General features: G+C 42.4%; 1 protein-coding gene across 5 annotated transcripts in view; it reads left to right on the plus strand.

The window, feature by feature from the left end:
• Positions 1-27225, plus strand: part of HTR2C (5-hydroxytryptamine receptor 2C) — a 222670-nt gene that overhangs the window by 79491 nt on the left and 115954 nt on the right. Inside the window, exon 1 of one of the 5 annotated variants that reach the window (XM_063170467.1) lies at positions 9735-9915. The exons of the other annotated variants lie outside the window; for them this stretch is intronic. The gene's annotated coding sequence lies outside the window, so the exon portion shown is untranslated. Of the gene's footprint in view, positions 1-9734; positions 9916-27225 lie in introns of those variants that run through there. 5 annotated transcript variants of the gene reach the window in all.

Here is a 27225-nt window from a genome sequence, read left to right on the forward strand (position 1 = left end):
CAGCTGGGTGTCCCAGTTCCACATTGCTCTGCCTGTAGTGAGGAGGCAGAATGAGAAACCCAAACTTACCCAGGGCTGCAGGGGTTTTTTGACTCTCACCCCAGCCCTTGTGATGTCTGGGGAAGGGCACTGAGTATTCGAGCCTTCATCTCTGGGTGATGCTTTGTGCTTGTGCAAAGTTCATTTTTGATGCAATTCTGTGCATTGCTTACTGTCATTTTGTATTGTTCAGTGAAAACACATCCTTGAGCTCTCCTGCTGTGCGGGAATAAATTCTTTTAAGGATTGTGCACTTCTCCAATGCTTTCAGTATCTCTCCAGCTAAATCTCGCAGCCGTGGTGTCTCACCCTGCAGACATCTTGCCCCCAGATGCTCAGATAGTAACTTTTAAAATGCAGCAAATCTTGGTAGTAGCTGGTTGTCAGAACAGCTATATTCTCTAAAGTGTTTTCTGAAAGAATGGTAATTGTGCATATGAAGCTTTCTTTTAGGTTTTCTGCGATTTTGCTTTGCCCATTTAATATTAGACTGTCCTCCACCTGATGGCACATAGGTGTTCTGCTTAAAGAGGAGAAACTTTGCTTTTTCTGCTTCTGATCTGTTAAAGCTTTGTCTCCTGTGCTAAAAATGGAGACTGTTGTATATGCTGGACCTTTTTGTTTGCCTCAGGAGCACCTGTGGTGTACAAGGTGGGCTGAAACTGTCACATTTATATTTTCTGAGAGGAGCAACGTCTGACAGAGTCACAAGACAAATTCAGAGAGGGGCTGAGCATGCTCTGGTTCTGTCCTTGTGCATGGTTGTGAACATGGAAGAAATGTTTTATTGGGGGCCTGTTTGTAGGCACGTTTTGCAAGAAGTTCTTGGTTTTATTTTAGAATCAAAAATGCAGTTGAAGAAAAGGAAATCGGGGTGTAAAGAACATTCTGTTATTGGAAGGAGGAGTGGCAGCTTGTATTTGCTTGAGGATTTTGTGAGGCTTTGCAAAGGTAATGGAAATGTTGGGGATTGTATGGGCCTGGCAGTGGAGTGTTTTAAATAATTATTTATTTTTAAAAGATTATTTAAACAAATGCTTTGTAGTATGATAAATTATTTATCCAAAGAAATAAATTTGGTGTGATGAAATCCCAGTAAGAAGACAAAAACTATTAGGGACTTGGCCTCTGTAAAATTTCTAACAAGGCTTGATAGCACAGGAGTTTAGGGGGAAAAAAAAGTTATGTGAAATCCTGTTTACTCATAGTAGTCCGTTCAAATTCCATTGCAGAAATGAGAATTGTTTTAGCATTCCCAGTCCTTGTTTTTTTAATGTTTGTTTGCAGAAATAAAATTAGGTTGATCTCAAAATAATGTTTTCTTTCTTTATAATATGACATTATTTTCTGTGTGAAATGACATGCTTTCATAAAAGTAAATGTTGGACTACTCTGAGCTTCTCCATCTCCTGGAGAGCAGGGAAGCCTGGTAGGAGTATGGGCAGGTAAGAGAGCTGGAGAAGGTGGAAGGAGAAGAGAGTGCAGGTGTGCCCTCATCCCCACTCCCAGGTGAGGGATGCAGCACTGGGGGTGGAAGGCCACAGTGCAGCTTCAGGAGATGCTAAAACCCCTCTTTTAGGAGCAGGGCTGGCTTGCATCCTGTCCCAAAGCAGATGCCATCCAAAGGTGCCCTCCAAGTAAGCCTTGCACTGTTTCAAAGAGGAAAAAGGTGCTCCCCCAAGCCTTGGAGATGAAGAGTGCTCATTGGAGTGAGTGACAGGCTGGGCATGACCTCCTCCTCAGAGCTTTGGATTTGGGGATTTCTGCTGCCAGCATGCTTTAAAGGGTAAGGAGCATTGCTGCTCATTAATTAGTAAAATTTGAGCTGACTTCAAGTGGTGCTTGGAAACATTAACTATCAGAGTTTGGATTCATGCCCTTGAAGAAAAACCAGTTCTGTGTTAGTTTTCCAGTTTTCATTAATAATTCTCCTTCTAAAATAATGCCTCAGCTCAGGAGCTGTGAACAGCTCTGGGCAGATGGAGCACCCTGGAGGCCAGTGCTGTAAACCAGGAGAGTTTTGGGGACACAGGACCAGCTCTGGTGGAGGTGCTGGCTCTGGCATGGCCAGCGAGTTTAAAGAACCCTGGGGAGCCCCTGTCACTGTTGTGGCTGCCCTGGGCAGAGGATCACAGGGACCAGCCCTTGATGGATTTCTAAACACTCTGCCCCAGCATCTGCCTCACAGGGGCTGTCACCAGCTGTGTTGCAGCTCCCTTTGTCATCTTTCTCCCCACATCTCCTCTCTGACCACAGTAAAAGCTCAGCCTTTTCCTGGCTTTCTGAACCCTCACACTAGCACCTTTTTTAGGGCTGCTAGGGCTTTGATTTTCAGCTCAGTGTTGAGGTGTGGATCTGAGGTAGCACTTTGGACCTGTTTGCAGCTGAGGACCCCTCTCCAGCTGCCCTGGTACAACCACTCTCTGCCATTTGGAGTCTGAACGCATGACCTTAGCAATGTGCCCACCTCCAGTTTTGGGCCGGGAAGTCTCTGGGCACATAACAGGTTTGTATGGGCATGTGTTGACAAGCAGAGGGCTGGAAAGCTTCCAGGATTTCCCCTTTTCTATTGGAAAACTTGTCAGTGTCCCTGGACCATTGCTGAAACTGTCCAGAGAAACAAATTGTGTCAGTGCCAAATGCTTGTCAGTCTGATCCTGTGTCATTGATGAGCAGGTCTGAGAGTAACCAAATGGTTAATCTGCCCTGTAGATAGATATGCTTTCAGATATAATAAGACCTGCCTCTTTTATAAAATTAGAACATGAATGTGCACAGGCATTATATAACTGAGAAGTGAATACTGTATATGGGAACATGGTGGTTTAATATATATTGAAGACTTTGATTGTTCTCCTTTCTGTCCTTCTGGTAGTTTATGGAAACTTGAAAAGTTTTCAATCAACCTTTGAAATTAGCTTGTAACCTATGTAGTTGATCATCATTTTCTGTTCCCTGAGCCAGCTGTGTTTAAGGATTCATAATTCAGTATTTCAAAAATTGTCAGTGGTTTCACTATATGAAATTTTAAATATTCTGAATGTACTTCTGGCATTCAGTGGTTGTATTTGTTCATTCAAATGTAATGGATATTCAATAGCACCTATTATCAGCTTGATACAGAAAATATACTTGGGTAATTACATATGCCTACACTTGATATAAATTTAAATCTTTTTCTGCCAAGAGGTCTGGTAAAAAACAACACATTTCATGAAGATTCAGTTCAGAATTTTTGAATTCATGAAAGAGAGGTTTGTGGGCGAAAGAAGGATCCACCTCCCTGGTGCACAAAGCAGGGTGTCAGTTCTCTACTTCCAGCAATCCTTTCTGTGCTCTTTGAATCATCCTCTGTGTTTTACTGCCTTGCAGAGATTGCAGCCTCTGTGCATCAGAAGCATCTGACTGTTTTTCTGAAGTGGACACAGACGTGGATGATATTGATAGTAATGTGTTCTTTACTGTTTTTTAAATGTAAGGAGTATATATTTCACCTGCTTAGCTGACCCAATATAAAAAAAAAGTGATTTTATTTCCTGCAGGCTGGCACATCTGTGTGGGACTGGGGCACTCTGAGGGACAGCTCTCCCTGGTGTAAAAGCTGTGCAGTGCTGAGTGTGTCTCTGCCGAGAGCTGGTGCTCTCCCAGTGTTGACCAGGCAGGAGGATCAGGAGCTGCTGAAAAAACCCTCTGTTTGGCTTTTGTGATTTCTGCACCCCAGGCTCGTAGCCAGGAAGGAGCACGGTTCACTGAGCTGGTGAAGGATACCAGGGAAAGGAGCAGTTTTGCTGAACTCACACTATGGCTGAGATTGGCTGAAACTCCAGTGAACTTTATTTTGCCAATGCCCAAGCAGTTCCTCTAGGTCAAGAATAGGAAACTGTGTTTGGTGTGAAGGGAAGAATTTTAATGAGACTTTATTTATCATTCTATGAATTAATACCTGGAAAGAAGAATTGCATTTTGGAAACTGTCTGCATTCATAGGAACTGCTATAATATATCTTAGGCTGCCATAGCAACATTGGAGTGCAATGAGTTAGAAATCTCCCAGTTATTAGAAAACCTGAATTAAGCCAAATATTGAACAAATGGTGTTTGCATAACATGCGAGGTTCTGCCTTTTCTCACGAGGTTTTGACCTTGTTTCAGGTAAAGGGAATAAAAAAAAAAAAGAATAAAATCCTTGATTCTCAAGAATCAGACTTGCCTGAGAGAAACAGTTTATTTTATGCTGAAGAGTATGAGAATAGCTGTGCTGTGGTACTGTATGGCAAGTCAGATTTGTGAACATATATTTAGGCTGCTGACTGTGCTCAAAGCTGTCTTGAAGAATATTTTAAAAGGTTGTGAAGAATGGCATGAAAAACTAAATTCTCTACCTTACATTCCCTTTTTGTGAAATAAAGATGCTTTTGTTTGTTTATTTCTGCATAATGGGAGGTGAAACAAAAAATACTGTGGAAAAGGAGTTTTCTGAAAGGTGAGAAAATAGCAAGAGTGTAATATTAGCAAAGGCTTTAATGAATTATTTGGTTTCCACCTAATATTTGAGGAGAGCACTGGGGCTGGTTTTGAAAGTATTGTGAGGTCAAGAATCCTATATTGCTTTCTGTATGAAATAACTCTCCACTAGGATGAAAAAGAATGACACTTCCTATGGTGTGTCAATGGGAAGAAATTTCTGGAAAATATTTATTGGGACAATTTCATTTGGAAAACACCCTTCCATTACCCTAATGCCTGGAAGAATAATTCTGTGAGCTCTCAGGGCATGTGGAAAAACCTCATTTTTCTTGTAATGTCAGTGACAACACAGGATCATGTGAAAGAAGGAAATGTGTTGTGATATTGCTTTATTTTTAATCTTATTTTTGCTGATCTTTCTTGTTTTAAACTTTATTAATGTATGTGTTGTAGTTTGATCTTTTGTCAGAGATTGCTAATATGTCTCCAGACCATCTTTTCTGCTGTGATTTTACAAATACCTTGTTGCAATATCCATAAAAAACATCTGTGGGCTTTAATAAAGTTTTATTTGTTATGAACTTATTTGCCAGAAGTGCAGAGTTCTGAGAGTATACTTTTAGTGCTGCTTTTCAAAAGCTTTCAATATACTCATGGTTGAGGGGATGAGGAATTTTTTTTTCCTATTTTGCAGTGCTCCTAGCGGTTGTCAATAATGTTTTCTTTAAAAATCCAGGTAATAGTACAAGTGCTTGAAAATAAAAAAGTGCAAGTGCAGCTGTTTCTGAAAGTTCTGCTAAAGCTCTGATAAATCTGTTGGCTTCCAGTAACACTGCAGGGCCATTAGACTGAAGTATTGGTAATTGCAATTAAACTTAGATTATTTCCCGTACGCTTTCGTCTTTTGATGTGCTCCCTTTTCTTTTACTCACTAGCTCTGAAGCAGTTTCTTCCTTTCTCCAGTTGACTCTTGGGCATTGCAGTTGGCTGCATCACCTCTTTTTCCAGCAGAGAACTTTTCCCAGAGCTGCTGCAGGGCTTGGGCCAGCAGAGGCTGATTCTCCTCTCTGGAGCATTGTCACAGACATATTTTATGACAAATCCTTTCATTAGGATCTTTTCTCCTGAGAAGCTGGGAAGTTTCAGCTTCTCCATGTTTTGCTGCTCTGGAATGTGATTTGGAGAATTGCTTACCTAGCATGTGAATTGTTTTTACTTGGTGACCAATGACAGCCACCTGTGTCGAAGCTGTGAGCAGACACAAGATTTTATTATTCCATTCTTTTTTTATTATTCTATTATTTTATTATTCCATTTTTTATTATTTTATTATTCCATTCTTTTTCCTTCCTAGCCTTCTGATAAAATCTTTTCTTCTATTCTTTTGGTATAGTTTTGGTGTGTCATTTTCTTTTAATATAATATATATCATAAAATAATAAATAATCCTTCTAAAAGATGGAGCCAAGATTCTCATCTCTTCCCTCACCCTGGGACCCTGTGAGCACCAGCACAGAGCATCTTTGTGACCCCTCCACGGTGGCTCTATGGTGTCCTCATTGTACATGCTGTGTGTATCTGGCACATACACAGCGCATGCAATGTGGACATAATGGAGCCCAATGGCCACCTGAGAACAGAAAAAATACCTGCAAGAGATCTTGTGGGCCTGCTTATGGTTTGGATATTTTATTTTTGTTGTTCTTGTGGTGTTTTAAAGCTTCCTTGGTGTGCATGTATGCTGTTCTCTGCCAAAAATTGTGTTGCAGATACAGGAAAATAAGGTATTAGACCTCACAGGGTCATTGCAGCTTTCTAGATCCTCAGAAAATAATTTTTTTGCAGGACTTAAATAATAGCAGGAATCTAATTTTGGCTCCTAACAGCAAGGTGAATCACTTTGGGTACATGTATTCCCTATTAGTGTTACTTTGTGGTGTTTCATTTTTTTGCACATTCTGTGCTTTGTACTATCACTGAGAATTTGGGGAAAAAAACCATGTTTCTCATGTAACAAGAAATTGTTGTGTAAATCTTGCATCAATATTTAAGTTAGGGAGTTGTTGTTGTTTCTTGTGTTTATTTTTGTTTGGTGGTTTATTTTAAAAACCAAAGCAGCCAAGCAAAACTAAATCTTCTGGTTTGTTTTAAATAAAACCCCAAACCCTATCATTTGTACCCTAGCTTTTTACAATGTTATTCCATGAGAAGTTTTTAAATGTTCTTTTTTTCAGGCTGTTCTACTCACTCATCTACAGTAGCAAACACAGAACCATGTTCCACGTTTTCTCTGCCATGAATTAACACTTTAAAATGATGGCTTTTTTCACTAGGTGATTTTGACAAACTCAACATTTGTGTGAATAGCACTTACCCCTGGTAAGTGTTAAAATATAAGGAATTAGATATTTAAAAGTGAAAATTTTTGCAGGGCAAAATATTGCACCTGAGGTGACTTGTGGAGGTTGCAAAAATGAAAGTCCATTCTCAGCTGGATAAAGCCTCAATCTGTAGTGGGCCAAAATCTGCTTTCAGGAGCTGAAACCCTGCTCAAGAACAGGAACTGTGCTCTTTTCTCTGTGCTGAAATTTGAAAAGGAGGGATGTGGGGTGGCATGGGACGCATTTTCAGAGTGAGTGAGGATGTGCCAACAAACAACTCTCCTGGGGGAGCTGCACTGTGGGAGTATCACCTCAGCATCCTCATCTCATTGCCTGTCCTGAGCCTACATGAATGCAAATAAAGACCTGCCATGAGATGATGAAAATTAGTTTCTGATGCTTAAAGAAAAAAGTGTACCCAGTGCAGAGAGTTGCTTTGCTTCCAGGTGTTTTCCCCAGAGGAGCTGGGATGTGACCCCTCAAAGCTCAGTCCTGCAGGTGTCGTTTGTGGCTGGTGGGAGCTGATGGAGCTCCTCTGACCTTGCTCTGTGTCCCACTGCACTGAAGGACTCCTTGAGGGCTGCCAGGGTAGTTTTGCTCTCACTGGATTATTTTTTATTTCTCCCTATAAATCGCTGTTTTCATTAATCCAATTGCTGGAAAAGGATTATAGCCTCAGAATAAAATCCGGCCGTAATTAAAAATGTAAAAGCCGCTTATGTTTTTAGGCCAAAGTTATTAGAGGAAGGTATCAACCTACCAATATTAATACCCCAATCTCAGCTGGGAGGCTGTTATCATGATGAAAGTGCCTGATAATGGCCCAGTTACTGAATATTTTATTGCAGATAACTTCTGCTTGTGTTTGCCTCTCATCTATGTGCACACCAGAAGCTGTCCACAGCAGCCCGCCTCTCACATGCTCTGTAGGCATCCTGGTTTTTTCACATTTCAGGAAACCTCTTTGTTTTTAAGAGCTAATCTAACAATATTGTAAAAGCAAGTAGAGTTTGTGACAGACTGTTCAGGGCACAAGGGCTGTGGGAATCACCTCTCTAAGAGGATTGAGGCATATTCCAGTCTTCAACATCTGCATCTTAAGCCATCTTTTCATAATGAATACTCCCTTATCAAATATCTTCTCTGTGTTTGTAGTTTCCATCAAACCCCTGTGTGGATAAAGAAAAATGGCAAACTGGAACAGCTCTCAGCCATCCCATTTTTCATGCCATGTGCCCAGCTTAGAGCCATGCAATTGTCTGTGTATTCAGTTTGCAAGCCTGCTTTGTCACTCTTTGAGTGGAGCACTTTTTAATTACCTCTTTATAATTAAATCAATTGAGGGGATAGAGTCACCTATTATTGTTTTTACTCCAAAGATTGAAACTTTCTTTGACCTTTGGTTTCTGCAAATGGGAGGTGTTTCATTTTGTCTCTGGTGTTTTGAATGAAACGAGTTTTCTGTGAAGGAAAGGATGCTGAAATACTTATTCCCCGATGGAGGATTTAGATGAAAAATTATGGACCTGCATGACTCTCAAACTGCATTATTCCTCCACCTAGACCATGCTCAACTTTGCAGACTCAAACATCTTTCACCTGACAGTGTGTGGCATTTGGCCCTCTGATGGTAAATGAGCTTTGCATCTGAAGCAGTGAATGAAATCATTTAGAGCATCAGTGCTAAACTGCAAAAGGGATGAAAACAAATTACCTCCCAAATGTCCATTTACTACAGCGAGTTTTCAATGAAGAAAAAGCTCTTTCTGATGTTCCTTTCTGGTTTAGGTATGTTTTTTGATGGTTTTTCTTTTTTCTCCTCCCTTGATTTGCTCTCCCAGTTTGTTTTCATGGAGATATTTTGATCTTTCCTTTCAGTAATGGCGTATTTGTGATCTTTGTTCTCCTTCAAATGGCCCCATGTAACTTAGGCTTCACTTTTCTGGGGTGTCAGAAGCAATGCTGAATTTCTGATTTGGGGCAGCTTTCTGTTCTCCATCCAGTGTTTCTGGCGTCCCAGCCAGGTGCTGATTTGTGTTTCCCTTGGCTCCTTTTCCTCTTGCTCTGTGCTGGGGTTCGGCTGCTCGTGCTCAGCCTGGCAGTGATGTTACATTCTGGGGTGCCTGATGGCAGCACCAGCTGCTAGTCCAAGTTATTTCAAAATGTTTGTTTACATAAAATAAATTTAGTCTCTAGGTTGCGCTGAGGAATTCTCTGTATCTCTAGTCTGTTCTAGCAAGAAAGATGCTGTGCCAGAAAAAAGAGATTTCATAAGAGGCAGCATTAAAGAGCTACATGTTTTTACTGCTGTGCACAGCTGAGGAATTCCAAATTTAGTATTGTCTGCATGTGGTGGAAAAATACAAACTCGGGGAAAAAAGGGCTAAAAAAAGAGAAATGCAAAGATTCAGCAGAGTGTTCCTTCATGTGTTTCCACTGTAGAAGTCTTGAACCTCAGTGAAGTGCTGATTTTTCCACTGCTAACACGCTTGCAGCTCTGCTGGGTGCAGTATGAAATTTGTTTCTTGCTGTCAACAGCCTTGCTCAACTCTTGTTTTTGGGAGCAGGAGCCTTTCACATGTGCAGGGCTGGTGGAGGGGAATGAGTGATGGGACTGAAGCCTGGAATACAGAGAGATCTTGAAACTTTGCCTGCTGCCCTAAATAACCACTAAAGAACAGCACTGCAAACCTCTACCTTCCGCATGTTCTGGTCCCGTTCCCTAAAGCTGGGTGTTGAGCAGGAATCTGAGCCACCAAGCTCCTTTATGTGCATAAATCCCTTCTGCCAGGGAGCGAGAGGTGCTGCCTGTGCCCTGCAGCTGCTGGGGCAGCAGGGTCTCACTGTCTGCTGTGCCCTGGCTGCTCTGCTGCTGCCTCTGCAGAGAGGGGGCTGCTTCACCTGCCCAGGTTTGCCATGCCCAGAGGTTCATGAGTGTGCCCTGCTGTTGGGGGCCCTTCATTCTGCACCTTTCTAATTGTTTTCTCTTGCTGGAGAGCAGCTGGATGGGGAGCACTGAGCCGAGGAAGGTGGGTGTGTGTAAGGAGTGTTTGATGTGTGTGGTGCTGGTTCCTGCCCTGCTGGTGTTTGAGAAAACAGCAGTGGACTGGTGTGGTGGTGTGCTGGGAGGAGGGGATGCGTTTCACCTTTATAATGCTGGACCTCGTTTTTGACAAAGCCAGGCTCTGGAGTAGATATAGAATTATAGAAGCATTTAGGGTGGAAAGCTGCTTTAAGATCATTGAGTCCACTAAACCTTCATTCTGCAGCACTTGCTGAGCAGTAACTCCTGCCTCAGGTACTGCAAAGCCCCACTCTGCTGCTGAGTCCTGTCTGCAGCCAAAGGAACACCTGCAGGTCCAGGCTGTGCCCAGGGGAACGTTCCTGGCTTTTGTTCCACCTCCCTGCACTGCAGGCTGGAGGGCTGAAGCTGCCCTGCAGCCTGAAGGGTGGACAGAAATGAGCTGTCCCTGGGCAGCTGCTGAGGCTGACCTGGTCTAGAAATTGTCATCTCCCCAGGAGTGTCTCTGGGCAATGTGGCCTCTCCTCAAAGCAGTCCTTGCTGGCCCCTTTCCTTTAGGAAAAGGAGATTTAGGATTAGGAGAGACTGGGGCTGCTTGTGAAGGCTGAGGGACAGCGTCCAGGGAGAAGGTGGCTTGCAGGGCACATTCCTGCAGCTCTGCATTTATTTAATTCTTGTGATTGTTTTCAGATTGTATATCATTATTTTCTGTATTTTTCTTACATTCCATTGTCTTTCCTCTCTTCTCCCCTTGCTCCATCATTTCCTCCTCACTCTTATTGGATTATGCTTTGCATGAGAAATGTTGTGGTAGAGCTGCAAGATATTTTTGGTTTGAGCTTTTTCCTATCCATCAATTAGAAAAGCTGTAGGGCTTTTTAATTACTCTGTCAATGAGGAACAAAGTTTCTTTTGTATTTTTTTGTCATGCTTCCTTGAACAACTTTAAAATTGTGATAGTCCAACTTTCACTGTGGGCTTTTTTGCATTAAGCTGATAATGTGGATTTGAAGTTGCATAGGTGTAGCCCCAAAGGCTGTGCACAAATGAATTCACTGCTATTGATGAGCATTCAAACTGACAAAAACACTGACACTGAGATTTACGTGTTGAAAAAGGACAGAACACAAATAATTTAAATATTTTTCTCATGTTTGAGTAAATTTGTGGTGTCTGATTGAGCTGGTTAGCAAAATAAAGACAGATGGCAATGAATTCATTCCAACACGTTTTCATTCCAGTACAGCTATTCCGACTTCTCACAGCCCCTGTGAAAATTATTTTCTTGTTTAAATTTCCCTTGCTGCTGCTGTCCACACCCTGTCCAGGGAATTCAGAGGTAGTGTGATAGAACGATTTTTATTTGCAAAGTAAAAATTAAAATAACTGAATGAGGAGCTGCCTTTAACCAGATATTCAGTGGTACAGTAAGAATTTTACTACTTCTCCTTTAAAGTTCATATCAAAACTTTAACAGGGTAAGAACAGAGTTTATCATGATTGAATTTTAGTCAGGCACTTTTCACATTTTGAAGATGACACAGTAATTTTCAGTCCTGTCTTCATTAGGAGATTGAGAACATTGCTGTTAACACAAGACATGGCCAGCAAGAGCAGGCACTGCACCTGGCCTATGCATCCCCACAGCCCCGCTGCTTCTCTGGGCACTGCCAGGGTGATGGCACCATTGTTTCTGTGGGTAGAATGCTCAGAAAATGTGTTCTAATGGAAAGTTTAAACAGTTTATAGGCCCCAGCAGAAAAAGGGGAGGAGACAAAATGCCCTGCAAGGACTGTAACCACGTGTAATTGATGTTTTGTCCAACCCTGGTGTTCTTGAAGCTTCTGTCCTAAATAAATATAATCATTAATGTTTTTGTCTTAATGCAATAGTTGTTTTATCTAGTAATTTCATCTATGGCTTTAAAGGAATACTTGAATTTTCAAGGTTTGCACTAACCAGTCAGCGTGTTGCCTCATTCCTTTGACATATTTCAAAGGTGCCCATTATCTTGGTACTTTCCATATGCAGAAAAAACTGAAATCAAAGTATATTGCTGGAAACAGCACTCAAGACCTGTGTGAAAAAAATGTGCAAAAAACCACAAGAGTAAAGCAGAATTCACTGTAGTATAAATTGTTGGGAGGGGGTTTTGAGACATCTGCACAATATTTGCAGAACTGCTCAATTGGTTTGGTTCTTCTGTGTCAGATTTGCTACAGAACTTATAGATATGAGGAAACATGTGTGTTGAATATAGATTATTCTTGTTTTCCTTTGCTGTTGAGCATCCCAACAGTGTGGAGTGTGGATGTGCTCTGCCATTTTCCCTCTCAGGCCCCTTCTCTGTTTGCCCCCCTGCCTGCTGTGGGTGTGTGCATGGGCAGAGTGAGGAGGGGACAGGTCGAGCTCAGCGCTGCTCACCTTTCCCTCCCTCCTGTGCTCCTGGGGATGCTGTCCTGTCTCCCGCTGACAGAACTGCCAGCCCCTGCCAGGGAAGAATCCCCACAAGGTCTAGGAACACTGTCTTTGTAGGGCTGCTCACGACCAGGGTAGTGCCCTGTGCCCATCACAAAGCTTTGGAGCTGGGAGGGAGGAGGTGTTAAAGGAGAAGGATTTTATCTGTCTGTGCTAGCAGCCTCCTGCAGCTCGGGGAGGATGAAATCCTGGCAGCCTCTCTTCTGTCAGTGCTTGTTCCTCCCCTGGCAGAGCTCTGGGAGTGCCTGGGATTTCTGGCCTGGCCTGCCACAGTCACAAAGCAGGGCTCAGGCTGCTCTTGAGAGAAGCTGGCTGTGGGATCCTGGTCAGAAGGCTCCAAGCGAGGCAGCTGCAAAATCTAACATGTTCTGTCTCTGAATTGACACCATGTCCATTAATGGAAATGTTTTCTCCATAGATGTAATAGACCAAACAAAAAGAAAGGCACAAATAGTGACGTTAAATGCTGCCTGCTAAAAATGTAGTGCTGCTCTGTGCTGGAGGTGGTGAGAGGACCAGAAGTACTTTGATAGAAGGAAAGAGGTGGAAATTTGAGGGAGGAAAAAAAAAAAGGCAAGGGCTTGTGCATATGCATCATTCTGTGGAGAAGAGGGTAGGAGGGAATACATTGACATCTGTAGATACAAGCTCGGATTACAAAGAGCCAAGAGAATCATGCTTAGGCTCTAGCAGGTATTTTGGGAGAGAGGAACAAAGTAATGGCAGTTCAGGGTGAGTCCATGCAGCAACCCTGTCCATGTGGTTTTCCCCAGGGATAGTGCAGGAAAAGCCCTTGGAGACCTCATTGGGCATGGGGACAGCCAGAAGTTCCAGCCCCACCTCTGTCTCCTTTTGCTAATCTGGAAATCAGCCTGCTTCTCCAAATGAAGCCGTCAGGGTGGCCAGGAATTAGAAACCACCAATAAACCCTAATCTAAGGGATTGCCAGCCCTTGCAGGGGTGGTGAGTTTGTCACCTCTAAACCTAATTTAGATGGAAGAGCTGTTTTTGTGTGGGAATATGAGGGGCTCTTCCTGCCCTGAAGGCACTGTTGCAGGGCTGGTTTGTTGGCTGTGCATGGGGTCTGTCCTGAGGGCAGTCTGTCCAGCTGTGTGGCTGCAGGCAGCTCTTGACCAGGCATCCCTCCTCACACTGACACCAAGCACAGCCAGCCCAGGGCTGTGAGCTGCCGTGGGAGAGCAGCCTGGTGATGGCAGGCTGGAAATGTGCTCCCTGCTTCTCTGGAGAGCACTGCTGGGGCTCGGCAGTGCCAACACTCTTAGCCTGACAAACCTAAGGACCTGGCTCTTATTACAAGCCTATGGATGAAGTGAGTTTTTCATTTTTATTCCTTTTTTGTTTTTGACTGCCACCAAAATGCCATGCAGTTGAGGGGAGTGTGCTGTATCCTTCGTGTCTGTCACATATTTTGGTATTTTCTGTGGAGCTGTAGCACGCTCAGCATGTGGTGTAGGCTCATTCAGCCCCATCTCTACTGCATTTCCTACAGCGAAATAGTGAGATGCCATCGTTCCCTATTTCTCTCTCTTTTCTATCCCTTCCTGTGTTCCTGAATTGCTTTCCATTCCAGATACCCATTCTTGGGAACTTTTGAGAAAAGCCTTTCGCAGAGGCATGTGTCCTGCATTTTGGTTGGAATTTATTTAGCTCATCACAGCCTGCCCTGTTCATGGGAAGAATTTGTGTTGCCAGGTCCCAGCACTGACAGCATGAGAGAACATTTTCACAGGGTAGAGACAGAAGTGTGTCTATGGCAAATAATGCCTGCAAATAAAGACTTGTTCATGTCCTGAACAGGGTAAGAGAGTCACATTTCACCATGTGAAGGTAACCAAACCATGTGCTCAGGCAATAGCACCAACCAGGGGATCAAGCAGTTCCCATTGCACTCTGTCACTGCCATGCTGCTCTTACCTGACATTTGTCCTCTCAAAGCTCATCTGGGGCTGCCAAAAGGTGCCACGCTCATGATTCTGTTCCTGCAGGTGGTTCTGATTCCTGTGTCTCTGTGCTGGTTGTCATTTTTGTAAATGGAGTGAAGGCTCTCGAGTTGTTTAAGTGTGTCCTTTGAAATGTCATTGGTAATTTATTCTCCCACCATCACTGACTGTGGAAAGACTTGGCCACGTGTTCTTTTGACCCACTTATTATGTAAGTTCACAGATGATGACATTTCTAGCTTTCTTTGAATACCATCTGCTTTTAGGGCAGTTTAGTGTTAATGTAAAGCTCCAGAGCTGGTATTGCCCTGGTTTGTGTGACTGTGTTGTGATATTGAGTTAGTCCAAGAAGTCTTCTTACTGTTTCTTCTGGGGAGAAGCATCAGGTATTTCAAAGTATCTCACCTGTGCTGCATTATTTCCCTCACAAAGGCTGTGTGTTAGCTCAGCAGAGTGCCTGAGTGTTTACCTGGAACATGGGGAAGGTTTCAGAGAAGCACGGCCTTGCTGTGGGCACATTTCTCAGTGGAAGTGCTTTCACATTGAACAGCAAAGAGAGACAGGAACTTTGTCTGAGGGCCAAATGTGTGATTCATACCATTAAGGTGAAGCTGGGTGCTTCATGCCATCATCTCATGTCTGAGAATGAGCTTATGCTTCTGCTCTAGACACATGATTTAGGTTTTCTTCCTGGCTGTTTTTAACCTGCTGGCCAAAGGTTCCTGATGCTGCTGAGGGTTTTGATGGGTGTGCACAGAGAAGAAGCCCCAGAGCTGCTGTGTCACCCTTGGGTGGCTGTGGCCCTTGAGGATGGAAGGAACTAGAGCCAGAATTTGTGCCTGAGAAGGTTTGCTTTTGGCTTCGTTTCTTCCTCTCCCAATCTTTCTATTTTGGATTGTTTGAGGGGGTGGGCTGGAGCACGAGGGGAATTGGGAAATGTCTGATTAGAAGTGTGATTTCACAATATTATATGTGATAAAAGTAAAGGTTGGGGGATACAAATGTAAAGGATGCAAAAGTAAATCCTACTGAGCTGCTTGTATAGGAGAGAGCCTGTAAATGGTTGTGCTCAAGATCTTGGGTCTTCAACCACTTTTGAAGACATGAAATCTTCTTGGTGTACCTTAAGAAAGCAAAGCAAATACTCTTGTTAGTACCCAATTATTGGAGCTGAGTGAAGCTGTACAAAATTTGCCGTCACAGGCATGTTTTCAATGAAATTTCACATTTTCATAGGTGGATGTCTCTGAGAAATCTTATTTTTCTTCATATTAATGCAATTCTAAAGTAGAACAGACAAAAGAGTATTTTTGTGGAAATGCTTTCAAAAATACTGCTCAGTGTCTGGACCAGATCTATGTAACAGTTGCTAGGAGCAAAAAATGAGTGTGGAACTTCAGAATCTGACTTGATGTGTGGGAACTAATTTTTATTTAGCAAAAATAAGATCACACGGATGCACCAGATATTTTCTTTGCTTTTTTCCCCCCAGTTCACCTTGCCAACTTGGGCTGAAATTAGAACCATGTAAGTCGCTAAATAGCTTCAAGAAACCCTGGTTTTTAATAGCTCTGACTTAGCAACATAGAATTAAAGTTATGGGTATCAGATGGCATCTAAATTATTGAGGATACTTATTTTTGTTTTTCTTCAGCAAAACTAAACTTCCAGTTTTCAGGGCAGCCTGTTGCTCCCACTTGAGTGTGTTATTTTTGCTGGCTGGTGCTTGCCTGGCATGCAGCCTTTTCAGCAGTTTGATTTTCTGTTTTCCCTGTGAGGTAACCACTTACCTTTGCCCAAAGTGTGTTCATTGACTGCTCTGAATTCCAAGATTAAAATTACAGAATGTGCAAACTGTTTATTCTTTATGACCAGATGTGGTATTGAGCACTCACACTTTCCTTGTGCGTGTCAGAACACATAATTTTCTTATTATGGATTGTTTAATTAACCATGGTAATTGTTTCCCTGAGTTTGTAAGGGGCATTGTGTTGCAAATTCTTCTTTGAGGAGAAGATATGTTGCTTGCTTGGAGAATGATATTTTTTTATGGGGGTTTGTAATGAGTGTGACTGCATGGGGGAGGCCCTGCTTTCCTCTTGATTCAGTGAGGATTTTTGCTTCCAGGCTTGCCAGAGGGTGGGTGGAGATGGTGCTGGGCACAGCACCACTGAGGAATAATGTGCTGGCAAGGTCCTTGGGTCTGCTCTCTCTGCAGGGAGGGGCTGCAGATCCATGTGGCAGCAAAGGTGCAAAGTTGTTGTTGTCTTAAACACCACAGATCCACCTGAGAATGGTCACAAAGGAATTATAAGGTGGCAGGAGCTGGAGCCCAACTGGAGAGCCCCTGCCCCGGTGCACACAGCAAGGGCAACAAACAGGAGGGTGAGGGAGCCACTGTGGGGCAGCAAAATGTGGAACTCTGGATAAAAAGGGAGTTTATGGTTTCTGGAGGAAGAGGTGTGCAAATCAGGGGATTGCAAGGATGTCATGAGTTCATGCAGGGAGAAAATTAGAAGGACCAAACCTAACCAGAACCGAATCTGGTGCTATTGCTGTAAAAAAACTTTAAAAATAGTTCTGTAACGACATCAGTGATGAAAGGTGGGCTGTGGACAATCTCCACTTTTACTGATGCAAGAGGAAAAGTGACAACGGATGAGGAAAAGGCTGAGGTGCTTCATGCCCTCTTTGCCTCAGTCTTTAATGGTTCTGTGGGTGCCCAGCCCCAGAAGAAGAGTGGGAAGAGAGAGAGGGGAGCAGAATGATCCCCTTAGTCTGAGGGTCAGTGACATGCACAAGTGTCCTGGGCTGGGGGGGAATCCCAGGGCACCGGAGGAGCTCCCTGAGCCACTGTCCATCCCTCCATCCCTGCCAGCTGTGCTGCCAGCTGGGGAGCTGCCCCTTGGCTGGAAGGGAGGGCTCTATGCCCACCTACAGGGAAGGCTGTTTGTAAGGAGCACCTGGAGAGCTGCAAGCCCTTTGTAAGAGGGGTTTCCTGTGAGATGGTGAAGATTTTCTGTGCGATCCCATTTTTGGTTTTCCCTCAGTAGTCATTTCTAGCTGCTGATCTTTGTTGTTTAGCTCCACTGCTGTGCCTCAAGGGTTTGTATGAGTGGGCTCCTCACATCTGTGCACTAAAGCTCAGAGGTGATTTCCAGAGCTGCAGCAGAGCAGTGGGATCTCAGAGAGGAAATTCTGGCCCTTTAGGATTACACTGGGACTCTTTATCCCAGCCTACTCCAGGAGTGAGGGCTGCATGTGTTGAACTATGCCCAAATTACAACTTTTGGCAGAGGATCCCCTCTAGCTGGCAGTGTTGCAAGTGCAGTAAGTTCATATCCCTTCAGGATTCATTGTCACTATAGGACACAAAAGAACACAAGCTCACACTGCTGTTCTCAGGGTGAAGAAGAAAGGGCAGTTTATTTTCTGACTCCAACATGTATAGTTTTCCAAAAGTGACAGTGGATTGGAGGGTGACAGTGCCACCTCTCCAATGACACTGGACAAACCAACAGTCCATCAAATTTCTCCTCCTCCATAAAGGAATGCAAAACAATAAGTTATTTACAGAAAGTGTGAGAAAGTTCACTACAAGAACGTCAACATCAGAAGGCTTAGAAAATCTTAAAAAACCAGGGTGACAATTCATTCTTCCTTCTGGACCAAGCAAACCAAGGGCCCATAGCCTCTAGTTACACTCAGGGTAGCACCCTTCACTACTTAGTTCAGACTCTCCAGGAGCTCCAGAATCTGCATCATTAAAAAGGTGCTTTGCAAGCTAAAGACTGTTAGAAATAGAAATCTTCCTTCTAATGTATCCACAGAGTTGAAGAATTAGATTTTACTTTTATAAATCAAAGCTGAAAATTCAATTTTTAGAATTTTGAGATAGATGCAGTGAGCCCTTGTGCAGAAGTAAAGTGTTTGGATTCTCCTGAGTAAGATGAGAAGCCTGGCTAGGGCACCAGTGGTAATTGAGAAAGTGATTCAGCACAGCTTTAGCATTTATTTCCATAATGCTTTTTGTGGACAAAGATCTGAGTAGGTTCTGTTTGGCCCTAGTGGGGCATGGAAAAACCCTGTTTTGTGCATTTCATTTCACTGTATCACTGAACCCGCTCAGAGCAAGAGTGAGGGCACAAAATGAGGTTTCAGGAGCGTGCTGCAGATGCAATGACAGCTTTTAAATTCCTTGTTCCCACAAGTCTTTGTTTTTCCTCATGTTGAACTGTCTGGTGGTGTCTCCTGCTATGATGCCTCAACAGAATAAAATAACTTGCTTCTGTGTATTTCAGGCATGTTCAAATATTGTGGGTTTGCATTGAAATCCTTTATAAAGCTTTCAGTTCCACAGGGACTTACACTGGTGAGACCTGTATAAGCTCACAGCTTTTGTAGCTCTAATCTTGTTAGTTAAAAGGTGACATGCTGATAGTTTCATTTCACAGTTGAATTTTTTTAATTATCTCTGAAGATGGATTTTGGCTTCTCAATTTTGGCCATGAGGTAGCATAACCTACAACACAGTATGGAGAAAGAAACCTCAAATTGAATGTGCTTCAGGTCGTTTTTTAGCTCTGAATCTATATTTGTCCGCCCAAGAAAGTTTTAACTTGACCCAAGGAAAAAAAGAACAAATCAATAAATCCAATGGGGGTTTGCAATGGAGCACTGATAGAGAATATGATTTATTAAGTCTGTAATCACAAAAATCTGTTATATGCTGCTGCCACTGGGGGAATAAAAGAGCTGAATAGTTAAACACCACTTGGCTTAAATGTTTTGTGTTTTGGTTCCACTGTAGGTAAAGGATGATATTGAAATTGATATTGAACTAAAATATCCAACCAAAAATTTTTGTGGGTTCTTAAAATACACATCCATCCATCAACATGTGTATATATTTTTATTTAAATATGTGAGATATATATAAGTATGTATTTATTGTGCCAGTATGAATGCAGTGTTCCCTTTATATCTATCCCTGGGGAATTCCTCAAGGACAGACCTGATCTCCTGGAAATTCAGGACTCCACTTACTCTATTTGAGGTAATCTTACCTTCAGCCAAATGCTTCCATTCACAGGTTAGCCCTCAGCAGGACTAAAAGGCTTTTAATTTGACTAATTAGTTTTGACATCTAAGATCATCTTGCAACATTGGAAAATTTCTGTTCTCATTTGTGTCTTCCTTAGATAGAAAGAAAATGTTATTTTTCAATCCCGTCTCCTTAGCCAGGTTGGTCATTCTCCAGAAATTCCTTCTTGACTTGGAATGACCCAGGAATTCAATGCTCCCCATGATTGAGAATGACTTCTTGTGTTTCTGGGCACATTAAATATGGTGTGTGAGTGTTCTGCCTGGGAATGATCTGCTGCCAGGCACATTGGGTTATCACAAATCACAGAGGGGAGCATGCTTTTGGATGGCAAGCTGTGTAGGAATTTTCCACCATGTCTGTATGCTTCGAACCAAGTTTTCAAAAAGTTCAATAAATGGCTTTCCATGGCATATGTTACTTTAGAAGACCAGAGATTTCCCAGAGTGTGCTGCGTGTTCCCTTTAGTGTTTAATGCCTGTGCACTGTTTGGGGTTGAGTGCAGAGTTCAAGTTGTTGAATAAATGAGAGGTTAAAGCTTCAATTTGCTTTTCTGGCTGATCTGAAATGCAGAATATGCAATCTTGTGGCTTTACATGCACTTTGTCTGATTTTCACCTCCAGGACTGAAGCCCTTGCAGCTCTCCAACCTGCTTCCACCACTTTGCCATCACTGGGCAGGTGCCTGAAACCTTCTCAGCCAAGGGCTGTGCCTGGGTGTTCCTGTGCAGCTTCACCCCTGCCTCTCTGCACTACACTTCAGAAAGGGCACTTTTAGTTAAAGTCACAGCCCTGGGTTTCAAAAAACCCACATTTTACCCAGCCAAGGGTTTCAAAAAAAAGCCCTTTTTTTTGCTAAAATTAGATGAAGAAACACTGCCATTGTTTTTCCTTCAGGATGCAAGGAAGTCTTATTCTAGGTGCTATATATATTTATATATATGTTTATTATATCATTTAGCTATATATATAACAGAGCTGTGCATGGATGTGGTATGTGCCATTCCAGAAAAGATGGATCAGGCTGTGATCTCTGGAAATGGCTGGTACCCACAATTTATTATAGAACCATCTAATTCTGAATGTTATTAATTTTTTGAAGACATAGATCATATGGTTAAGACACAGATCATTAGGTTGAATGTGTGGATGGGAGAACATTGTTGAACATATAATGAGAGCAAGGCCATATTTCCAAACTGTTGGTGAGGATGTTGTTGTGGTTTTTTTTGGGTTTTTTTTTTTGTTTTTTTTTGTTTTTTTTTTTTTTGTGTTGTTTTTGCCAAATTCTGGGACACTGCTGCTGGCTTTTAGAAATATCTTCACAGAACAGCAATGTGACTTTACAGAGATAAATGTTACTTTTAGATTTCCTTGGAAGAAAAGCTGAATTAAAAAAAAAAAATCTGTAGTGTAATTACAACTTGTTCTCTTTGCTGTTCTTCTGCCTGCTCTTTGTCGTGTCTCTCCTTTTTTACCCCTGACTTAATGTCCCACTTACACAGTGTGCTGCAGGGGAAGTACTTGAGCAGCAAATGAACTGGGTAGGCAGAAACTTGATTTTTTCTAGATGTTTATTGCCTTACACCCTACTGGCACTTGACAGCTCGGACTCTCCAAACTCATGAAAGCCATGGCAGTTGCATTTTCAAATCTATTTTTACTGAAATGCTATTTTGCTCCTTATTGTCAGTGTCAAGCAGGCTTAGGCAAAGTGGGCTGAGAACTGAGTCTGCTCCGGTTCACAGACTGCCAAGCTGGGTACAAGGAGTCAGTAAATAACAATTTCACCTATTAGTTAAACCAGCTTTTGAAGAATTGTGACTCTGCTCCGATTGGTGGGGAGATAATGGGCTGCATAAATAATACTGAGGAAAGGGTAATGATTTTAAGATGGCCAGTAATGAGGAGAAATGAAGTAAACATCAGCACTATGGAGTGCCTGTCATTTGGGATTATGATTAAAGGGGCAGTTTACTATTCAATAGAACTGAAATCCAAAATGTTTTGTAGAAAATCTGGGGAAAATGGCTTTTTGGCAGTTGTTGTAAAAGCTGGAAGGTGAACCATACCCTCTGCTATTCCTGACACCTTGTCTGCTGACAGAGGTGTTTAGCTCTTGCCTGCCTTATCACCAGTTGTGAGATTTTGTTTTTAGTCTCTTCTCCGGTTTCGAGGAGAGAGCATAAAAATTCTTTCATATTTAGTTTGCACAAATCTGGTGGTTTCTGGAGTAGTTTGGAGGATCTGAACTTGCAGCTTGGCAACATTTGGATGCAGTGTTGTAATCTGTTAATCACCATTCTGACCAGGTGAACAATGAACATTTTTAAAGTATTTTTGAGTGACTGTCAATTATCCTTGATTATTTTAAGATTTTTGTGTTTGTTTGCTGCTGCCTCGGTCTATCACTGAAAATAATAAATTATCTTGTCATTCTAATATTCAGAAAGAAGTGTTCTGTTCTGTCAGTTATCTTGGATGGTTTCTTGGCTCTGGTTTTAATTTATATATTGTTTAGAGTTGCAAGATATTTTCATCTTGGAATTTTTTCAGTTATCTCTGAAAACACGTGGCTTTTCCCATCTCCTGGAGAGTCATTTCAAAATGCACAGCACGTGAGAACTCCTGCACACTGAACACTGTCTTGTAGGGTGTGTTTCTCACTGCAATCACTCATAACTGGTTAAATGGCAAGCCCTGGAGAATTCCTCAATTATTCCTAAGGAGTTCTAAACATCATTGATCTGTACAGAGTTAATTACTTATTTCTGCTTCTGAATATTTAAGAAAATACCATCTTGTGGCTTACAGGACCTTACTTTGACAACTGAAATTGAAATGTATTCAATACAGAGTTCTTGTTTTCAATCCCAAGCTTACACTTTTATTTAATCTGTTTTTCTGTTACTCATCTTATGGATCAGGGCAATTAAATGCAAAATCATATGTGTGAATTCTCTGGGAAGATTTCTGGACAACTGCTGTGGAGTCTGTGAGCATACCTGTAGCTAGCACTGACTGTGGCCTCCTCTGGATTAATGTCCATAAAATGCTTCAGCAACTTGAGCTGTGTGGAAAAGAGGATGTTCTGTTCACTTGTAAGGTGATTTGAAGGGAGTTCCAATAACATCTTTTTTTTTTTTTTTTTTTTTCCTGATGCTGATATGTCCCTTGATCTAAAAAAGTGAACGAACAGTGCTGTATCAAAAGTGACAGATTATAGTAAATTAGATGACTCTCTAAATGCCAAGGAAAAAAAAATCAAAGGTATCTAGAGACCTTCCAAGTGCAGCCAAAAAAACTCCTTCGAGATTCAATCCATGAAAGGACAAGCTAATGAATTTAGGGCTTGTAATCCAGGATAAATAAATCAGAGCTGAGAGGGGGAAGGCTAGTAAAGCTCTGGGAGATGTAAGGGTAATAAAGGACTGACAAATAGGCATGACTGTGTGACATGATGAAGCAGCAGAAATGACAACTATAATAATGTGTCAGTGCTGAGTCCTGGAAGAATGAAGCAGAAACCACTGCTGGCTGTGATAGCAAGGATCTGGAATAGCAATTTCATTCAACATTAGAAAAGCACTAGGGGAGATATGGGGGTTAAGAGCAGCTGTGATTACTCTGGGACAGAGGCATTTCTGGTGTGGGTGTGTGCACAGATAAAGGCAGAGCCAAGGGAAAAACCTTCAACAGAGAGGAGAGCTCAGGTTAGAGGAGGTAAAACTATGTCGAAAAAAATGTCAATAAAAAATGAGTTACTTACCAAAAGGCATTCTAACCTTTGGAAATCCTTTCAGAAAGGTGTAAGGGCAGGTGTTCCCTGCCTCAATACTGAGCTCTGGAAAACATGCTGCATGATGGGATGCTCCATTTTGATTGTCATTTGGGAGAGGTATTGACTGGATGCTCTCGTGGGACTCTTCAGTCCCAGCCAATGTATCACATAAAAGGCAAGGAAGGAACAAGTGTGATGAGTGCTGTGGCAATGGGATAGAATTTGCTGTTACCATAGATACCTGGGACTGTACATAAGCGCTAAAACTGCTGTGGCTCTGCTCTGTGTGAAAAGCTGCTGTGGCTTGATTTTCTCCTCATGCAAACAGCTCGGAATATTTGGAAATTACTGTGGTAACTTCTTATCCATGTATACCTCTACAATTATCTCATGAAATTAAGGATTGAAGCTGAAAGCAAAATCCCAGAAGAGACAGAGGGCACTTGTGCACTAAAATTAAAAATCAGATTTGCAGGCACACACAAGTAAAAAATTACTAAAGTAGGCAGCCCTGTATTCTTGAAATTCCCCATGTTTCACATCCTCGTGACAGACAAGTCCCTCCTTTCTCTGAGCCATCAGTATCCTGTTGATGTGGAACTTTTTTTGTAAATAGCTTTGAAATTAGCTAATGAAGAACAGCAGACAAGAGATGATGAGTTCTGTCAAAAAATGCATGTTGTAGCTCTCCTGTTACTCCTCTTCAGAGCAGCCCAAAATTGCTGATTTTCCTGGTGCAGGGTGAGCTGGAGAAAGGTGTCTGATTTAGACACTGAAAACCATTCTTAAAATCTAAACCTTTGTATTTCTGTATTGCCTGTAATCATGGTAGCTTGTCCCCTTGTTTGAGTACGCTTTTGAGGAAAGCGAGCTCTTCCCTTTTCATAGCCATAGCAACGAGCCATTTTTACGGGTGCTCAGGCTCAGCTGTCATCTCTTTTGGTCCTAAAGGTGGACCTGAACTTGCACTGGAAGTCACCTTGCTGTCAGTCAGACCATTTGGTGACAATATCTCTCTCTCCTCTCCACAGGTCATTGCTTTTTATCCCTTTTATGTCCTCAGAGACAGCTGCTAATGAGTGGTGATCCTGTATGATTATCCTCCTTTTCAAGGTGCATGCTTTGAAAACTCTGCTGTTAGAAGAGAATAGAGCAGAGTAGAATGGAATATCATATCCTGAGCTGGAAGGAATCCATAGGGATCATCAAAATCCAGCTGCTTGCCCTGCACGGGACAGCCCCAGGAGTGCCACCATGTGTCCCAGAGCATCGTCCAGGTTATTCAGCTCTGCCAGAGCTGCTGTGAGTGCTGCCCTGGGAGGTGTTCCAGTGTTCCCACCCTCTGGGGGAAGAACCTGTACCTAATACACAGCTGAACCTCCCCTGACACAACTTCAGCCATTCCCTTGGGTATTTTAGCAGCAGGATGTGGGTGCTCATGAGCACAACCTGGAGCTTCAGTTTGAGCTGGCTGAGCACAGGGCAGGTACAAAGCTTTCCTTTTCCTGTCCTTTATTTCACTTACCTGGTTCCTGGAGAAGTGATAATCTGTTATAGTACACTAACTCTTGTTCCAATGAAGAAATTTTAAAAAAATACTGAATTTACTATAAGATAAAGCTTTGCTTCTCAGAACACTAATTTTATACTCCTACTCTTCACAGGTTACACAAACAGTGCATATTCCCTGACTTTTAAATTATTTTCTATTTTCTTCTCAGTCTCCTGGGGCTCCCTTTCAGGAGCTCAGAGAGATGCTGGGCTTCTGTCTGTGCTGCTCTGGTGTGAGATAGAGCTCAGCACCAAATTTTCCTTTGGAAAGGCAAGCCTGGTTTGATTTTTTCCTAAACAGCTCCTTGAATTTTTACTCAGCAGTTAATGAACAGTGATGCCTTTAACTCAGAGCATGTGGAAGAGAAAAGAGTCTGTGACCTTGTGGTTCCAAGCCCAGGCATCTATTAGAATGATGAATCTAATTTATGTTTGTATGTAATAAATGCTGGAATATTCACTCATACTCTATTTAGAAGTTTTGCTATGCACACTATTTTTAGGCTTTTCAAAAGTTTTTGTTAATATTTCTAATGTCTTGTAAAAACAAGTCTTAAGAGGAGAAGGATGGTTATGATGCCTAATCTAATACCTACTCTTAAATAAAGAGCACCAAAGAACAAAACAAAACCCAGTAGTACACAAACTGTGAAGTACAATCTGCTTAAAATTATCACCATTTTGACAAGCTGAAGGGAAACTCATTTGAAAGAAATGCCATCTTCATGGCTGCATTTTGATTAGCTCCCACCTCATGTGAAATGTTGAAAGTTTCTTTCTCCTCCTTCTCTTGATTCAGTATTAGCCCTTCTTTAACAAAAGAACGCGTGACTCTATTCTCCATGACATTTTTGATGACACTTTTGTAATTAATTTTGCCAGGTTTGTGTCAGTTCTTCAACCATTTCATTTTTGCATCTCAGCACCACTTGATTTGCTCTTTTCTGCTTCTCAGTCCCATTGGGAAATAGCTGACACATCGAGGAATTTTGCAGAAATTCAGGCGCAAATGGTAATTCAAAGCACGACAGTGAAAGAAGAAATTGATATTTTCATTGCCAGGGAATACATGATGTCCAGGGTTCCTCAGCCACCATAAATCCATGGGCCTCACTAGGCTGTTTTTTCTTGCATGTGCTGGGGCTCAGGTACAGTAATTATCCTTTGCTCATTTGTTCAGTTTGGGAGGTGAAACTCCTTTTAGGCTCCCTGAGACAGTTTTCTTTACAGCTATGGATGAAAGGTGATTTATCCCTCCCTGCCCACAACCTGTGGATGGGTATCTTGGTTTGAAAAGACAGGTGTCTGCTAAGGAAGGCAAGAGCCTGCCCTGAAATGGAAAATGTAAACCCCCTCCCTCTGAGTTGTTATAATTTTTAAAATTAAGGGGCTCTCAGGCAAAGATCTGGGATTAGCAACAACAGCTCTTTACTAGGAAAATTAAAAATTACAAATGCAATAGTACAAAAAACCCTATACTGATAGAGTCAGTGCTGGAGATGGGCCTGGGCTCCCTCTGGCCATGCAGGGCAGCAGAAAGCTGCTCCTCTGGCAATGCAGGGGGCAAAGGCTGCTGTGCTGTGCCAGGCTCAGATTGTATCCAGGTAGGAATGCTTGGCTCCTCCCCTGGGCGGAGCAGCTCCCCATGGGATGCTGGGATTGGATCAGCCCTGCAGGGACACTCAGTGGCCATGGACAGCAGAGATCTCCTGGAGGGAGGATTGGCTGGGGGAAAGATAAAACTGCCCAAAGAACAGCAGATAACTGCCTCAGCTCTGACAGATGCAGATAGAAGACACATTCCATTTCCAACCTAAGCAAATGAGGCTGAGGGAGATGAGCTGCCCTTGGTCAGTGTGTAACTGAGTTTACTGTCATGTCACTGCTGACTCAGTGCTGCAGTGAAGGATGACCATTTCCATCCAGTCATCTCCCAAAATTATTAATCACATGCTTCAGTTGAAGGAAAAATAGGTCCAACAGAGATGCAGAACTTGTGTCAGAGCACTCTTCTTGATGGGCTCCCTGTATTTTATGTTGTTAGGATTTTCAAGAAGACCCTCTAGTCCCTTTTGGAACTTTAAGAAGGGTAGAAAAGAATGAGGTGAGATTTAAGAACTAGCTAGCTAGCAGAGCCGCTACCTTTCATTTACTTCCTGCTCCACAGGCCTCAGAACTGTCAGCTAAGCTTAAGAGCTTATAATTTATTTCAGCTGGAAGGTAAGTAATTATATTTTTCGCTGTGCCACCTTTTACTTTGCCTTGTTCTAAGAGACAGAGTTGGCAGATTAAGGGCCTTTTCTTTAATATATGTTCATCAACAAGTCTCTCATCAGTTTCTCTATAATTTTCTCTCTTGCACTGATAACTCTGAGCATGCATTGCACTCTTGGTGAGCAATGAGGGGACCTAAATCTCTGCAGCATGAGCAGTGCTGGGTCC

The sequence above is a fragment of the Melospiza melodia genome, chromosome 16, assembly GCF_035770615.1.
Source record: "Melospiza melodia melodia isolate bMelMel2 chromosome 16, bMelMel2.pri, whole genome shotgun sequence".
Taxonomy (NCBI): domain Eukaryota; kingdom Metazoa; phylum Chordata; class Aves; order Passeriformes; family Passerellidae; genus Melospiza; species Melospiza melodia.